At 38.4% G+C, this 19,019-nt stretch overlaps 1 non-coding gene across 1 annotated transcript; it reads left to right on the forward strand.

Annotated features, from left to right (window-relative positions):
• The first annotated feature begins 18,349 nt into the window (after window positions 1-18,349).
• LOC128291972 (small nucleolar RNA R71) lies at window positions 18,350-18,456 on the forward strand. The gene has a single exon (XR_008281956.1). It is a non-coding gene; the product is annotated as a small nucleolar RNA R71 (small nucleolar RNA).
• The last annotated feature ends 563 nt before the right edge of the window (window positions 18,457-19,019 follow it).

Consider the following 19,019-nt stretch of genomic DNA (forward strand, 5'->3'; position numbering starts at 1 on the left):
TTCATAATATAACTTATTTTAATTTATATCCAATTTAATTTGGGTTAATAAATTATTATTAATAAATTATGAAAAGTGATCTAGTTGAGCCGAACCGAGTGAACCGAACTGACCAAGTAATGGACAGTTCATAAGCTCATTTGGGTTGGAAGCTTTTTGAAGCTATATCACACTATCCATTGGCTCTTTTGGTACTTCTGGTTATTTAATTTAGTTATAATGGCATGTATAGGTTAATTTGGCCAATGTTGACATATAAGTGTTTTGTTGAGATTAGTCACTTATTTGACTTGTGTTTGGTTTATTTTGATGTATATATATATGTGGCCTTATCATATTGAATGAGTGTTTGATATGGTTGAATGATGGAAAGTAAAATGTGGTTTGAATATGCATATAAGATATGTTATATACCTTGGTCTGATTTAGTGTTTTGTTATAGAAAACTTATAGGTATATTGATGTTAATTAGAATGGTATATTTTGGTACCACTTGGAAATGTTGGTATGTTTTGGTAAGTAAGTTAAGCGAGATGTAATGATGTAAGATGATTTACCTTGTGAATTGTTATTTTGGATACCAAATAGGTGAGCTTGATAAATGACCTACATGATAGGTTTTGGGACAATTATGCATATATGTATTTGGTCACTTAGGTAAATTTCGATACATAGTTTACATATTTTCATATTGTCATTTGAGGTGCCTAAGGCATATTGGTTGTATGTGATGAGTTTACATGTTTAAGGCTTGTTTTTGACTTGTTTTGGATGCCTAATTATGACTTGTATAAATGCAAAATGTTGAGTGTAGGTGAATGTCAAATTGGGTGAGAAATGTTGTAACACCACAAACCCGGCCTAGATGTTACGGCCGAATCTGGTGTGTCACATTACCTACCACTAACCAAGTCACCTAGTTTACTCAAGTATGGGGGAGCTTTGCAAAAACCATTAATGAAGTTTTAAGAGAAATGTTCCGATTCACTAGTGTGAGTCCTATCCATTATCGATTGTTAAGGGTTTAGAAAAACGTGACTTTTGATGCACTTTGTAAAGTTTCGTTTCGAAGACGTTTGGTTGTCGTGTCGATTTGAAACAAATAATTTTTGATAAACCCAGAGTTAACCAATTTCAAGGAATCAATTTAAGTGATGTGAATCTCAAGTCGAAAACGATTTAAGTAATTTAAAAAACTAAAATAAAAATAATAAAGCGACCTTATTACAACTTTAACCAAAATAGAAATAATCAAAAATAAATGCGAAATTTAAAAGGAAGCTACTTGAAACTTATTTAAAACCAGAAATTTAATCTTCATGGCCACTCTGAATCCCGCCCAGCTCCAAGTCCACCAACTAAGGCTCACCTGCAAGGATGAAAGAGAAAGGGGGTGGGTTTGGAAAACTCAGTGTATATGGAAAATCCATCCAAAGCCCAAGTCAGCTCAAGCCCATTGGGCCTAAGCCCTATTCAGATAACCGCGGGTACTGGGCCGAAGCCCTTTTCAAACTACGATAAACTGGGCCTTAGCCCCTTTTCAGATAACAGTATGGCCCGTAGGCCCATTCCAGAACAGGACAAACATATTCATGTATGCAAGCCCAGCCCAGCCTACAACGAACCGCTACACTCCACCCGTACCAGCCCTCCACTCCATGTGGGGAATAGCTCAACCCACCCAGCCCTACACTCCACAGTTGCAGCATAGATGCTCAGATATCAGTAAGTTGAGGCAAAGCCTCCAGTACATGGTCAAGCCACTTTCAGTACTTCCTCCATCAATAACCTAGTCCCATGCATCAGATAATAATAACATAGCATGCAGTAAATAGTAACAGTCAAACATGCATTCAGGTCAACCTTAACCCTAGGGGTATATCAGTAATTTTGCTCCTAGGGGTAAAACTGTAAACTTTCCACCTATAAAGGTATTTCAGTATTTTTATCAATTTTAAGGGTTCTCATGAATGTTACGGTCCTTACTAGCCTATTTGTCATCACAGTAATTTATTTATCTCAATTTCACAATTTTAGCCATTGGGCCCTAAAACCCTTAATGGCCCTACAATGTCAATTAGCAATTTAAGCCCATTTAACTCAAGTTTTATGACCAGTTTACCGGTTTAAGCGGTTTCAATTCTACAGTTTCAATTCTACAATATTATATATTTTTATTATTTACCCGTATAGGCTCGTAAGCCCATTGGGCCTAGTTTTAGCCTATCGAGGCCTAATTACCGAACTGCATGAAATTTCACACACGACTAACTTACCACTTTGCGATTTTAGATCTAATGACTTCTAAACGTCTTGTGAGCACTCGAACACTCACAAGCCCACGAAATGTCAAAATTTCGGCATTTCGGCTTTTGCCGAGTTGAACTATGAGAGGGTGTTCGATATACACCTGTTTCGCGACGACTGCTACTGAGATCCCTTATGATGTCCTACAATTGATTACCACAATTCTTAGATTGCAACCCACAATAACCAATCCCAATATTTAGCAACCCATATTCGAACCATGCCCCTAAAGCCTTTAGAATCTTACCTTTTTGTCGAAAACCGATGACTAGCTCTAAGTCTAGTTGTTCCAAAGATCCAAGCCTTCAATCAAACCTCTTGAAGACACTAATCACCAAAAGAAATAGTCGATTAAAGACCCTTAAATCCCTATGCCCAAATCGATAGCCTCCCTAGATTTTAGGGACTTCGACTTTTCTGAATTGTAAAATAAGACTAGATCTGAGGTGATGAGCACTTACCACTTATTCCTCTTTGATTTCTACGCAGCTCTGATGCAGATCTATCCTCTAAACGATAGTAGAACTCGAATCCAGGAGATCTGAAGTTTCAGCTATGAGTCCTTAAATCTATGGTATATCGGCCTTTTAAGTGATGAAAAAGATGACGATTTGAGGCTATAACTTTGAAGTAATGTTGCCGACAGATAATAAGGGTTTAGAGAAGATGAAAGTTGATCAAAAAGAACAAAAATAACTGAAGGATTTTGGCTTGGAGAAATCGGCACAAGAAGTGAGTTTTCGAGATTTCCGCTTTTATGGCAATCGGCTATGGAGGTTTTGTAAAGGATGGGATTGACAGAGGAGGTGAGTAAGGTGATCAGAAGGTTTTGGCTAGAAGAAAAAGCAAAAAGGAAGAAAGAAAATGGAGGAAAAAGAGAGGAAGAAGAAATCGGCACGAAGGAGAAGGAATTTGCGTTTTCGGCTTTTGTGAGAACTCAGAATGGATGAATGGCAGTGAAAGCTTTCAGGTGGCTAACCCTAATTCTCCAGGACAGAAAAAGAAAAGAACCTAATCCTAACATCACCTAAAACAATCGGCCCAACCTCCCTAAGGCCCTTGCCAAAATTCACTTAAGTGATCACATGCCCGGCACATACCTAAAATTAAAAACAAATAATAACAATATGCCTACCTTGCAACTTGAACCCTAGAGCTTTAATTCTTTCCCAGACGCCATTTTTTTAGGAACTTAGTGGTGCCACCTTGCCACTTTACCAAGGCCTTATTTGTTTCGTAATTTACGAAGTTCTTCTTAAAAGCCCACTTAATCAAGTCTCCTATTCACTTAAAATCCAACCTTGATATTTTACCGTGTTTAACTTAGGCTTGGGCCTTCTAAAGGCCCAGTAACACATTTAAACACAATTTCAATATTCAGAACACCAAAATTTCAAAATTTACTAAAAATCATAGAAACCCGAAAACTCCCAAAAATCAGGGCGTTACAACTCCACCCCCTAAAAAAAATTCGGCCTTGAAATTTACCTGATCCAAATAATTAAGGGTATTTTTGACGCATAGTCCCTTCTGACTCCCAAGTAGCCCCTTCGTTTCCATGATTACACCACAGTACTTTCACCAACGGAACCGACTTCCTTCTTAAAACATTAACCTCTCGATCTAAAATTTACACGGGTTCCTCCTCAAAGGTCAAATCAGTCTTTACTTCAATCTCCTCCACTAGCATAACATGTGAAGGATCCGATCGATATCGTCTCAACATGGACACATGAAAGACGACATGGATTCTGTCCAACTCCAGTGGTAACTCTAACTGATATGCTACTGGCCCTACCTGTTTAAGAACCCGATAAGCCCCTATAAACTGCAAACTCAGTTTGCCTTTCTTGCCGAACCTCAAGATCTTCTTCCTAGGTGAAACTTTCAAGAGAACCATATCCCCAACAGTGTACTCAATCGCTTTACGCTTTAGATCTGCATACGGTTTCTGTCTATCAGATGCCTCCTTTAATCGATCTCTTATCAACTTAACCTTACTTTCAGTATTTGCCACTAATTCCGGTCCAAGCACTTGTCATTCACCCAACTCTGTCCAACACATAGGCGTACGACATCTTTGCCCATAAAGTGCCTCATATGGAGCCATCTGAATGCTTGCTTGGTAGCTGTTGTTGTACGTAAACTCCACCAATGGCAAGTAGTCCTCCCAACTACCACGAAAATTGATGATACAACCTCTTAACATATCCTCTAAAACTTGAATAACCCTTTCCATTGTCCATCATGCGAGGGTGAAAGCGATACTAAAATCCAATCGTGTAACCAACACCTCCTGCAACTTCTGCCAGAATTGAGATGTAAACCTAGGGTCTCGATCAGAAATAATCGACACTGGCACCCCATGCAGTCGCACTATTTTCGTCACATACAACTTGGCCAACTTTTGCAGTGAGTAATCAGTACGAACAGGTATAAAATGGGAAGATTTCGTTAACCTATCCACAATTGCCCACACAGAATCTTTCTTGGTAGGTGTCAAAGGTAGCCCACTCATGAAGTGCATAGTTACTCTCTCCCACTTCCATAGTGGAATTTTCACCGGTTACAGTAATCCAGAAGGCAATTGGTACTCGGCCTTAACTTGCTGGCACGTCAGACATTTCCCAACCAATTTAGTCACCTCTCGTTTTAGTCCAGGCCACGAGTACACCTCTCGCAGGTCTCGATATAACTTATTTCCTCTAGGATGCATAGCACAAGGTCCACCATGAGCCTCTTTTAGAATTGACCGCCTCAATTCAGGGTCTTTCGGAGTACAAACTCTTCCATAGAAGCACAGAACTCCATTAGTATTTAGTCCAAAATCCTCATTCTAACCATTCTTAACTTGCCAAAACTGAAGAACTAACAAATCATCTGTCAACTGTTTTTCTTTAATCAATTAAGTCTAAGTAGGCCTCAATGCAATTCTGCCAACAGACTTCCATCGTCGAACAGATTCAAATGTGCAAACAAGGCTCTCAAATCAGCAACAACCCTTCGACTCAAAGCATCAGCCACCACATTAGCCTTACCTGGGTGGTACTCAATCGAACAGTCGTAATCCTTAAGCAATTCTATCCATCTTCATTGCCTAAGGTTTAACTCCTTCTGAGTCAACAGATACTTTAGGCTCTTATGGTCTGTGTATATAATACACATTTCTCCATATAGGTAATGTCTCCAGATTTTCAACGCGAAGATCACTGCTGCTAGCTCTAAATCGTGCGTAGGGTAGTTCACTTCATGAGGCTTAAGTTGTCGCGAAGCATAAGCGACCACCTTTCCCTCTTGCATCAGTACGCATCCTAACCCCACATACGACGCATCGCTGTACACAGTGAAGTCCTTCCCAGAATCTGGTTGAATCAACACTGACGCCTCAATCAATACCTTTTTCAACTGGTCAAAAGCTTTCTGTTTTTTTCAATCCAGACAAATGCTACTCCTTTCCTTAACAGTTTCGTCAATGTTGTAGCAATCAGAGAAAATCCCTCTACAAACCTTCTGTAATAGCATGCCAGACCCAGAAAACTCTGAATTTCTAATACTGACTTCAGTGGTTTCCATTCCAAAACTGCCTCAATTTTTCGAGGATTCACTCTAATTCCTTCGGCAAAAACCACACGACCTAGAAAAGTCACTTCTCATAACCAGAATTCACACTTACTAAACTTCGCATAAAGTTGCTTCTCTCTTAGCACTTGCAACACAATACGTAAATGCTCATCATGCTTCTCCTCAGTTTCCGAATATACCAGAATATCATGGATAAAAATGACCATGAATCGGTCCAAGTAAGGTTGGAATACTCGATTCATCAGATCCATGAAAGCTGCAGGTGCGTTCGTCAACCCAAACCGCATAACCAGAAACTCGTAATGACCATATCGAGTTCGAAATGTCATCTTATGAATATCCACTTCCTTTACCCTTAGCTGATGGTATCCAGATCGAAGGTCAATCTTGGAAAATACTGAAGCTCCTCTAAGTTGGTCAAATAGATCGTCAATTCTAGGTAGTGGGTATTTGTTCTTTATCGTCAGTTTATTCAACTGGCGATAATCGATGCACATACGCATCGTCTCATCCTTTTTCTTCACAAACAGGACCGGTGCTCCCCACGGAGACACACTCGGTCTAATGAAGCCTCTATCCAACAACTCTTGGATTTGAGCTTTCAGTTCGACTAACTCCTTCGGTGCCATCCTATACGGTGCGATGGACACTGGAGCTGTTCCAGGTAGCAAATCGATTCCAAACTCGACTTCTCGATTCGGAGGTAATCCAGGAAGCTATTCTGAGAAAATATCTCAGAATTCTCTAACAGTTCTGACTGTCTCCACAGTCAGATCCTCAGTTTCAGCTTGTCTTACAAAAGCCAAATATGCCTCGCATCCCTTACGCATCAGTTTCTTAGCCCCCAAAGCCGATACTACATTGGACAAGTAATCTCTTCGTTTTCCAATAATCATTACCTCTTCATCCTCGACAGTCCTTAACACCATCCTCTTGGCTGCACAATCCAGAGTTGCCCTATGCTTGGTCAACCAGTCCATCCCTAGAATCAAATTGAATTCTCCGAATGGTAACTCCATCAAGTCTCCACAGAAAATCCTACCTTGAGTCTCTAAAGGCACCTCCCTAAAGAGTTTCTCTACCTTAACCGAGTGACCTAAAGGACTTATCACAGTTACCCCACACACAGTCTCCTCGAAGTGTACACCCAATGCCCTAGAAATGTCACATGCAACATACGAATTAGTTGACCCCACATCTATCAGAGCAGTATAAGGTACGCCAGAGATAAAAAATGTACAAGTTATGACATCAGGTGCGTCACCCTCTTCGCGACGACGAGCAGCATATACCAAAGTTGGCTGACGAGCCTCAGCATTAACAACACCCTTGCCAGGTGCCCCACGTCTACGGCCATTGCCACCTTAACCTTGTCCATGACCTATCGGCGGCAGCGGTCCACCTCGCGCTGGTTGCACAAGTTGCACAGCCCCCTGTTCAACCACTTGAGTCTGGGCTAGCCTCCTAGGACAATCCCTAATCCTATGTTCCTTTGGCCCACAATGAAGATAAGCCCCAGTACGCTTCCAACATTCCCCCGGCTGCACTCTGCCATAATCTCCACAAGCATGTGGTTTAACTGTGTTCACCGGAACTACACGAATTGGCTCCTCCATCCTAGCTCTCTTAACATTTTGATTTGCAGCACCAGCTGATCCAGCAACCCTCCTGAATAGGTTTCGATCTGTATCGCAGTTCTTTCATTCGGCTTGCTTCACCTCTTCGGCTATCTTAGCCTTCTCTACCAGTGCAGCAAAATCGCGCTCTCTCTGCGGAGATATCAGCACCCTTAACTCATCCCTGAGGCTATCCTCAAAACGAACACTGCGCTCATATTTCGGTGGAGACAATGCCACTAGCGTACCTGCTCAATCGCAGAAACATTACCTCATTTTCAGCAATAGTCTTACTACCCTGGGTCAAGTTCAGGAATTCTTTTCTTCGTGCATCCACATAGCTAGCTCCAACATATTTCACCTTGAAGGACTGCTTGAACAACTCCCATGTTACCCTCTCAGCTGGTGTACCCTCTCTCACAGTGATCCACCACTGATACGCCTCTTCCCGCAGCAACGACATCGCTCCTTTTAACTTCTGCTCCACTGAGCAGTCCAGGTCATCCATAATCCGCTCCGTGGCTTCCAGCCAGTACTCAGCCACATTTGGGGCTACTCCAAATACGCCCCTAAAAACTTCTACTCTGTTGGCCCAGAGTCGCTCAGAAATGGACCCCCTATTCATGGGCCCGACATTAGCTCCGGCCACCCTTTCCAAAACACTCAACATGGCCTGGGACAGAGCGTCGTCCCCTGCGGCCCGATCATACGACCCATTATCATCTACCGGTGGTGGTCGTGCCTCACCAGCTGGCATGTGTTCAGAAGACAAAGATCCAGCTTGAGTACTACCTCGGCCTCGACCACAGCCTCTTCCCCGAGCAACTCTCGTACTCATATCGATTTATCTGATTATGAATTTTATGACATTAGTTTACTGTTTCAATTGTTTATTACAGAATATCCTATGAACAAATAAAGTTTCAGAGTTCTTCTTGTGCAATCGCAGTTTAGCTACTGTCTCAGTTTCCTAGGGCTTAGTTTTCCCTACAGTCTCAGTTTTGTAGCCTTAATACTACCTTATCTATAACAATATATCTATGGCTCAGTACTATCTATAGTATTATTTTCAGTATAGTACAATATATATAGAGAGCAGAAAGATACTTACAGACTTGGTTCTTGGGATTCAGTGTGCCACCTTATCAGATTTCAGACAAATGTAAAAGATTTAGGCCTTTTTAAAATTCATTTCTCAAATATTTGATTTAAAGAAACCAAGTTTGAAAATTTATCTCCTTTGACCAGAAAATTTGTTTTCAAAAGTTGAATTTTTCCAAAAATATCCTCTTTAGGCCTAAAGTTTTGAAACCCTTTTTGGATCCGATCCACAGTCAAGTTGTTGCAACCGGGCTCTGATACCACTAAATGTAACACCACAAACCTGACCTAGACGTTACGGTCGAATCCGGTGTGTCACATTACCTACCACTAACCAGGTTACCTAGTTTACTCAAGTTTGGGGGAGCTTTGCAAAAACCATTAATGAAGTTTTAAGAGAAATATTCTGATTCACTAGTGTGAGTCCTATCCATTATCGATTGTTAAGGGTTTAGAAAAACGTGACTTTTGATGCACTTTGAAAAGCTTCGTTTCAAAGACGTTTGGTTGTCGCGTCGGTTTGAAACAAGTAATTTTTTATAAACCCAGAGTTAACCAATTTCAAGGAATCAATTTAAGTGATATGAATCTCAAGTCAAAAACGATTTAAGTAATTTAAAAACCCAAAATAAAAATAATAAAGCGGCCTTATTACAACTTTAACCAAAATATAAATAATCAAAAATAAATGCGAAATTTAAAAGGAAGCTACTTGAAACTTATTTAAAACCAGAAATTTAATCTTCGTGGCCACTCTAAATCCTTGACTCCAAGTCCACCAACTAGGGCTCACTGCGAGGATGGAAGAGAAAGGGTGAGTTTGGAAAACTCAGTGTATATGGAAAACCCATCCAAAGCCCAAGTCAGCTCAAGCCCATTGGGCCTAAGCCGTATTCAGATAACCACAGGTACTGGGCCAAAGCCCTTTTCAGACTACGATAAACTGGGCCTTAGCCCCTTTTCAGATAACAGTATGGCCGTAGGCCCATTCTAGAACAAAACAGACATATTCGTGTATACAAGCCCAACCTAGCCTATAACTAACCGCTACACTCCACCCGTACCAGCCCTCCACTCCATGTGGGGAATAGCTCAACCCACCCAGCCCTACACTCTACAGTTGCAGCATAGCTACTCAGATATCAGTAAGTTGAGGCAAAGCCTCTAGTACGTGGTCAAGCCACTTTCAGTACTTCCTCCATCAATAACCCAGTCCCATGCATCAAATAATAATAACATGTCATGCGGTAAATAGTAACAGTAAAACATGCATTCAGGTAAACCTTAACCCTAGGGGTATATCAATAAGTTTGCTCCTAGGGTTAAAACTGTAAACTTTCCACCTATAAAGGTATTTCAATATTTTTATCAGTTTTAAGGGTTCTCATGAATGCTACAGTCCTTACTAGCCCACTTGTCATCACAGTAATTTATTTATCTCAATTTCACAATTTTAGCCATTGGGCCTTAAAACCCCTAATGGCCCTACAGTGTCCATTAGCAATTTAAGCCCATTTAACTCAAGTTTTATGAATAGTATACCGGTTTAAGCAGTTTCGATTCTACAGTCTAACAGAACATACTTATTTCCTATTTTTTATATTATATATTTTTATTATTTAACTATATGGGCCTGTAAGCCCATTGGGCCCAGTTTTAGCCTATCGAGGCCCAATTACCGAAGTGCACGAAATTTCACACACGACTAACTTACCACTTTGCGATTTCAGATCTAATTGATTTCTAAACATCTTGTGAGCACTCGCACACTCACAAGCCCACGAAATGTCAAAATTTTGGCATTTTGACTTTTGCCGAGTTAAACTATGAGAGGGTGTTCGATACACATCTGTTTCGCGACGACTGCTACTGAGATCCCTTACAATGTCCTACAATTGATTACCACAATTCTTTGATTGCAACCCACAATAACTAATCCCAATACTCAGCAACCCATATTCGAACCATGCCCCTAAAGCCTTTAGAATCTTACCTTTTTGCCAAAAACCGATGACTAGCTCTAAGTCTAGTTGTTTCAAAGATCCAAGCCTTCGATCAAACCTCGTAAAGACACTAATCACCAAAAGAAATCGTCGGTTAAAGACCCTTAAAGCCCTATGCCCAAATCGACAGCCTCCCTAGATTTTAGGGACTTCGGCTTTTCTAAATTGTAAAATAAGACTAGATCTGAGGTGATGAGCACTTACCACTTATTCGTCTTTGATTTCTATGCAGATCTGATGCAGATATATCCTCTAAATGATAATAGAACTCGAATTAAGGAGATCTAAAGTTTTGGCTATGAGTCCCTAAATCTATGGTATTTCGACTTTTTAACTGATGAAGAAGATGACGATTTGAGGCTATAACTTTGAAATGATGTTGCCGACAGATACTAAGTGTTTAGAGAAAATGAAATTTGATCAAAAAGAACATAAATAACTGAAGGATTTTGGCTTGGAGAAATCGACACAAGAAGTGAGTTTTTAGGATTTCGGCTTTTATGGCAATCGGCTATGGAGGTTTTGTGGAGGATGGGATTGACAGAGGAGGTGAGTAAGGTGATCAGAAGGTTTCAGCTAGAAGAAAAAAAAAAGGAATAAAGAAAATGGAGGAAAAAGAGAGGAAGAAAAAATCGGCACCAAGTAGAAGGAATTTGCGTTTTCGGCTTTTGTGAGAACTCAGAAAGGATGAATGGCAGTGAAAGCTTTTAGGTGGCTAACCCTAATTCTCGAAGACAGAAAAAGAAAAGAACCTAACCCTAATATCAACTAAAACAATCGGCCCAACCTCCCTAAGGCCTTTGCCGAAATTCACTTAAGTGATCACATGCCCAGCACATGCCTAAAATTAAAAAATAATAATAACAATATGCCTACCTTTCAACTTGAACCCTGGACCTTTAATTCCTTCCCAGACGCCATTGTTTTAGGAACTTAGTGGCGCCACCTTTCCACTTTTCCAAAGCCTTATTTGTGTCGTAATTTACGAAGTTCTTCTAAAACGCCCACTTAACCAAGTCTCCTATTCACTTAAAATCCAACCTTGATATTTTACCGTGTTTAACTTAGGCTTGGGCCTTCTAAAGGCCCAGTAACACATTTAAACACAATTCCAATATTCAGAACACCAAAATTTCAAAATTTACCAAAAATCACAGAAACCCAAAAAATCCCGAAAATCAGGGCATTACAAATGTGGCTTGTAATGTAACAACCCAATTTAGGGCCTAGTTAGAATAATGGTTTCATAACGACGAATCTGACTTCGTAAAACTTGTTTTTATTACATTTTTATGGTCTAAAATTTTATGGAATGATTTTGTGAAAATTTAGTTCGAAAATTTTGACGTTTGAGCACTCAACTTAGCAAAAAGGACTAAATTGTAAAAAGTGCAAAAGTTGAGTTCTACATGCTAAAGGCGTCTAATTGTTATGAAATTTTAAATTTAAGTTCCTTATATGGTAATTAGACCATTTTTTAAGTTAGTAGACGAAAATGGATATAAATTAAGAGAAATTTTATGTTTTAAGTTAGGGGCATTTTGGTCATTTGACTAATAAATGGATTAAAAATCAAATTAAAAGCCAATTTTTGTCCATCTTCTTTCCATGGCAAAAATTATTAAGGGGGAACCATAGCTAGGGTTTTTTCATCTTCCAAGCTTGATTGTATGTCCGTTCTAGCTCGTTTTTAATGATTTTTATGTTTTTGAGGTCCTTGTAACCTAATCTAGCTACTTCAAGGACTAATTTGAAAGAAAATCAAAGTCTAAAATTTTACCCACGAAGAATATTTGTGCATTTTGATGTATAATGGTAGAAAATGTATGCTAGATGTAAGATAAACAACTTTTGCTAGGTGATGTTTGATGAAAATGTCAAAAGGACCAATTTGTAAAAAAGGCCAATTTGTAAAAAGGTTATAAAATGTGTGTAAAAGTGTGATTAAATGAAAATTTTGGGCTATTGTAAGCATAAAATAGGTTCTTATAGGCTTGGGAATCAAAGAAATTGAATCTATTTCAATTTACAAGCCTAGGGACCAAAGTGTAAAAATGTCAAAGTTTAGGGGCAAAAATATAATTTTTCCATAATGTGATTTTTGAACTGATTTGAGTAATTTGAATAATAAATGATTTAAATTTACTATTATAGATCAAGATAAACACGGTTCGGACCTAGATTGGGGAAAAATAAGGTGTTTGATGAGTAGGTCCTATTTCTACTATTTTTGTACCGATGTAAGTTCTTATGTAAATAATGCATTGTTTTAATTATGTTTTAAATGCTTTATTATTGTATGAATTTTGATTGACTCATGGACGTATTCGACAAAGTTACGACAATAGTGAAATCTCGTTTGAACCTTAGGAATAGACAGGATACAAATGTCATGACATTAGGGTAACTAAGACAATGTGTAAGACCATATCTGGGATATGGCATCGATATGAAACTTTGTGTAAGACCATATCTGGGATATGACATCGATGTGAGATTTCGTGTAAGACCATAGCTGGGCTATTGGCATCGATACGAGATTACATGTAAGACCATATTTGGGATGTGGCATTGGTATGGTACCTTGTGTACGGAACTCCCGAGTATCCTTTAGTATTCCAAGTGTTTCAACGAGTAATTAAATAAGTATGTCAAATATGAATTGTGTGTAAATCCAATTCGAGATGACTCAGGTATGTACAAAAAACTCATACATGATGAGCTCGTTATGTGATGAACCCTCGGTAAGGTTATGATTGAGTAAGTTATGATTATAAGATCTTAATAGTATTTATGCCAACTATCACCATGTTAATTGTCTGTTAAATGTTGGTTTATGATGCCTATTATTTGCAGTGGAACTTACTAAGCTATATAGCTTACTCCCCTTTCCTTTCCCTTGTCTTATAGTGTCACCAAGCTAGCCTATATTGAGTTATAGCATGTATAGGGACTTGGTTATTTTTTTATGTGTCATAATTGAATTGGCCTAATGTGCTAGCCTATATTGGTTGATAATTCATTTTGCAAATGACCATTGAAAAATTGGCTAATATTGGTTTAAGTATATATGCATATGATAATGTTTTCATGGATATGGAAATTTGCATGGTGTAAGATGATAAGTATGTGATGTTTGTATGTGGTAAATGGTAGTATGCGAATGATGTCTGGATGTCTTAATTGTGGCTAAATTCGTTGAATGTAATTGCTTGGATTGGTGTTATGTTTTGTTGTGTAGGTGTGTACATATAAGGGTGACAAAAATGGCTTGGTAAATAGCTTTGTTTTTGTCCACACGGGAAGACACACGGGCGTGTGTCTAGGCCATGTGTGACACATAGCTTGCCCCATGGGCGTGTGTCCCCTGCACCTTAATTGTTACAAAACAGAATGCTTAGAATTGAGCACCTGGACAGAGACGCGGGCATGTGTCTCAACAGTGTGGATGACACGACTTCAGGCACAGGCGTGTGCCTAGGTTTGTGAAGTCTGCATCTATTTTATGAAAAATCATAAATTTTAAATCGAGCACACGACCTAGCACATGGGCTTGTGACTTGGCTGTATGACTTCAATTTGTTCTTGGGTGACAAACAGAGAGTTACACGAGTTAGGGACACGGACATGTCCCAAGACACATGGGTGTGTACCTCTTAAAAACATAAAATTTTTTTTAAGTGTTGTGAAATTTTCTAAAGTTCTCAGTTTAGTCCCGAACCGCTCCCTATGCATGTTATGAGGATTTAAATTCGGATGGAAATTTATGTCTTGATTTTGTATGATTGCTTGTGTATAAGTCCAATAATGTCTCATACCCTATTCTGGCGTTGGATATGGGTAAAAGGTGTTACATTAGTGGTATCAAAGCTACGGTTTAGTCGATTCTCGGACTAACGTAGCATATGTAAGAGTCTAGGTATACATGCCATAAATGAACTGTGATAGTGTGATGACTCTTGACAATTTTAAATTGTGTTTTCGTATAGTAAATGGATCACAATCGAGCTGAGGCTGGTGACGTTTAAAGTAATGCGCCAGCTCCCACTCAAGGGGCAGCGACATCTGATAGCCGACCCCTAATGGTTGGTCAAGGAGAAGAGGGTAGAGAATCCTTTCTCCACATGATAAATGAGTGGTATATGGAGTTTGTTCGAACAAACCCGAATGCCCAACCTCCTCCACCCTCACCTATTCCTCGACTGGTTTCCATAGCTCTACAAGGTATAGAATTTGTAAGAATGAATAAGCCTCTGGTTGATAAGATCCAAAAGCATGGGGTTGAAGATTTCATAGCTAATGTGGATGATGATATTGAGAGAGTCAATTTTTGGCTCGAAAACTCATATTTCGAATGCCCACATGGCCTAAGACATGTACGTGTCTACTCATACGACCGTGTGGCCCCTACAAATTTGAAATTTTAAATGTTTCCAAAATATTTATGAGTTTCCAATTTAGTCTCGATTTGTTTTTAAGGGGTATTTTGGGCCTCGAGGGCTCGTAATAGGAAACATAAGCATGATTATGATTAGTTTCTGAAATGAATGTTATATGTTATGAAATGTTTTAATTTTTGTCTGTCTGATCTGTATATTCGATAATGCTTTGTAACCCTGTTCTGGAGATCGGTACGGGTTAGAGGTGTTACAACCATCATTGTAGGATCGATATTTGACAAACTCACATCTGTCTACTATACTTTCATCGACAGTGTATGCTTGCACATTATTACGGTGATGTTAAACAGCCGATCACGATTTCATGCATATCCAGGGCAGTTTTAGTCCTCTCCCTCTCTATTGATATTGTGCTTAAGATGTCTTTATATTTATTTTTACATTGACGACAATTTACATCTTAAGTGTGTGGAGATTGTTTATATAATTGTGATAAAATCCTAAAATTATTTGTTGTGTTTAAGTAATTTTCTCATACCTACATTAGAGTATTTTTTTTTAATTTGGAATTTTTATTGATGTTGTTTTGGACTTATTTGTGGATATTTGTGCATTGGTTGATTTAGTCTTTAAGACACGAGAGAGTCAAGCATGATAAGTTGTTTGTCAGGAATTAGAATTATTTTGAAATTTTGAAATTTCAAGTTTGACATCAAAACCATAATTTTTTATGAGATTTTGAGCCTCTAGAGCATTTTTTTCTTGCTCATTTTATTATTGTTTTTAAGGGTGTAAACTTATTGTAGAACTTGCTTCGATTATGCATGTCGAGACTACACCATTGATTTTATATACTGAGATGATAGAGGCACTTAGGTTTTAACCCCCTGAACCTGTAAAAAACTTACCTATTGAATTAGCCCTTAGTAAACCCGTTGATCCTAACACATTTTTTTGATTAACTTGTTAATGTTAACCCATAACCCATAACCTAGGCCCTATTAGAAACTTTTAAAGACCTCTTGATTGGTGTGTCATCTCATTTTATAGTGGTGGAGATTTTACTTTCAAGCAAGCCTATGGTAATAACATTTCTCATTTGACTATTGAGTGTTTAATATTTGAACCATGAACACTTTGAGTGCTTTAAGTGAATCTTTAGTGAGGATGTCCATCCTTGTTGATTTAGAATTTAAGGTAATTATTTAGATAAGGGGAAACACCTATATTTTTGCGCTTTAAAAATTTCGGCTTGGATTGTTTGAATCTTTAGTGTTCTTTCAAATGAATTTCCAATACATGATTGTTTACAAATTATCTTGAAACATTATTGATGAAAATAAAAAATTGAGAAAAGTTAGCTTTAATGTGGGTTAAGAATTTTTCTTGAGGATAAGCAAACGCTTAAGCGTGGGGATATATGATAAGTGTCAAAAGTAGCTTCTTTTAATCTTGTTCTGAATGCCTTTTTGAATGATTAATCGATACAAAATAGTGAATGTTATGCTTCTAAAACTTTCAATTCAAATTTTTATACTTAAGAGAGCATTTGGGAGCAAAATGAGCGAAAACAAAGCGAAAATCAGAAGGTTTCTCTGGCATTCTAAGACCTATAAATACCAAATATAAGAAGAGGGGAAAAGAACCGTCAGAGAACATTGAAGAAAACAACTCAGAAAACACCATTGACACCGATTTGGAAGCAAATTTCCATCAAGATTAAAAATCTGCTTTTAATTTCTTTGAACTTTATTCTGAGTTTCTTTATTTCTTGTGGTTATACTGACTTTGAGATGTTTTTATTAGTGATTATGAACTAATTTTCTAAATACCTAGGGGAGATGCCTTATGATGAATTTATTCATTTCATTTCTATTTTACACAATAAATACTTGGAACTTGTTCTCAATTCTGTGTGCTTAACTGTAACACCCCTAACCCGTATCTGTCATAGGAACTGGGTTACGGAGCATTACCGAAGTTTACAATTCAAACGGATAGAAAATTTTCAAACATTTTAAATCATATTAATACACATATTAAATCCAGTTCAAATCATACATGTGGTCCCTTATTCGAGCTTTTAAGGCTCTAAATATGTATGAGAAACAAGTTGGGACTAAATAATAAACTCAGAGAATTTTTTAGAAAATAGTAAAAATTTTGTAAGGCATAACATTGATACTAAACCCTAAATTAGCCAAAACATTATTAATATCTAGGCTACCAATTAAACAGGGAATCATAAAACTCCCTGGATCTTTCAATTTGTTGGCCAACTTATTCTACAGTATGGCTGAGTAAACCGCATTTAGCTCCATATGTGACGCCTCATCCAACTTCCGCTTATTTGTTAAAAGCTCCTTTAGGAATTTGACTGCGTTTGGCTTCTGCGAAAGAGCTTCAATAAACGGTAAGTTAATATGTAACTTCTTTAATAATTTAAGCAATTTACTGAATTGTTCGTCTGTGCGGTCTTTCCTTGTCGCATTGTGGTATGGTACACGAGGTTTGTACTCTTTACTTACCGATTTCTGGTCATTGTGGTCCACCTCACCTTTACCTTTACTTACCATAGTTTCTTGCCTTGGTTCTAGTTCAGGTGCAACTAACCCTTCCTCATCTTGAATGGTAATTGCATTGAGTTGCTCCCTTGGGTTAGATTCAGTGTTACTCGGCAAGCTACCTTGTTGTTGTTCAGATATTAATTTAGCGAGCTGACCTATCTGAGTTTCGAGCCCTTGAATCGATGGTTGTTGATTTTTAAGTGCTATCTCAGTATTCTAGAAATGATTTTATGACACCAAGATGAGTTTTGTTAGCATCTCCACAAGGTTCAGCTTTTTCTCTTGCTGGTAAGGTTGTTGTTGGAAGCCTGAAGGTGGTGGTGGTCTCTGATTCCCTTAGCCTCCCATGAGAAATTTGGGTAGTTCCTCTATCCTGCATTGTAAGTATTAATACCATGTAATTTAACTGCTCGTTCTCCATGTTGTGGCCATAGGGTAGGCATTTTGAATTGTTGGATCCACCTCCATTTGCTTCGCACTACATTATTGGGTGAACCTATGAAAAACCAAGAAAACTGTCAATTTTTCTATTTAAAAGTTCTACCTGATTAGAGAGCATGGTGACCGAATCGACGTTAAAAATGCCGGTTGTTTTCGTTGGTTTTGTCCTCATGACTTGCCACTGTTAATTATTCAGTGGCATCTCTTCTATAAATTCATAATCATCCTCAGGTGTCTTATTATTGATTGTTCCGCCAGCGGCTGCGTCAATCATCTATCGAGTCGAAGGATTCAGGCCATTGTGAAACGTTTGAACCTGTAACCAGAGTGGTAACCCATGGTGAGGGCACCTTTTTAACAGATACTTGTATCTCTCCCATGCATCGTAGAGTGTTTTTAAATCCATCTGCACAAAAGAGGAGATATCATTACGTAATTTGGATGTTTTAGCCGGCAAAAAATATTTTAATAAAAAATTTTTGGTCATTGGTTCCCAAGTAGTGATTGACCCTCGTGGTAACGAGTTCAACCATTGTTTAGCTTATTCCTCAACAAAAAGGGAAATAACCGAAGGCAAATGACATCATTAGAAACGCCATTGATTTTAAAAGTGTCGAAAACTCTAAGAAATTTCCCAAGTAAGCGTTGGGATCCTTGTCCTGCAAACCATCAAACTGAACAAATTGTTGGATCATTTGAATGGTGTTAGGTTTCAGCTCAAAATTATTTGCAGCAACAGCAATCCTAACTATGCTCGATTCAGTTCCTATTAAAAAAGGTTTAGCATAATCATACATAGTACGTGGAGCAGGATTCTACTTAGTAGCAATTGTAGGAGGTAGCGAATTTTCTTGGTTTTTAGCCATCTCCTCGGTTGTGGTTGAATTATCATCCTCTTGCTCTTCCTCTGCTTATCGTACGCCTTATTTCTCTTCAGTTTCTACGAACTGTGTGATCGATCTCACTATGAAATAGTAATGGTCCCGACGGGTTTCTTCTAGT

The sequence above is a fragment of the Gossypium arboreum genome, chromosome 4, assembly GCF_025698485.1.
Source record: "Gossypium arboreum isolate Shixiya-1 chromosome 4, ASM2569848v2, whole genome shotgun sequence".
NCBI lineage: Eukaryota > Viridiplantae > Streptophyta > Magnoliopsida > Malvales > Malvaceae > Gossypium > Gossypium arboreum.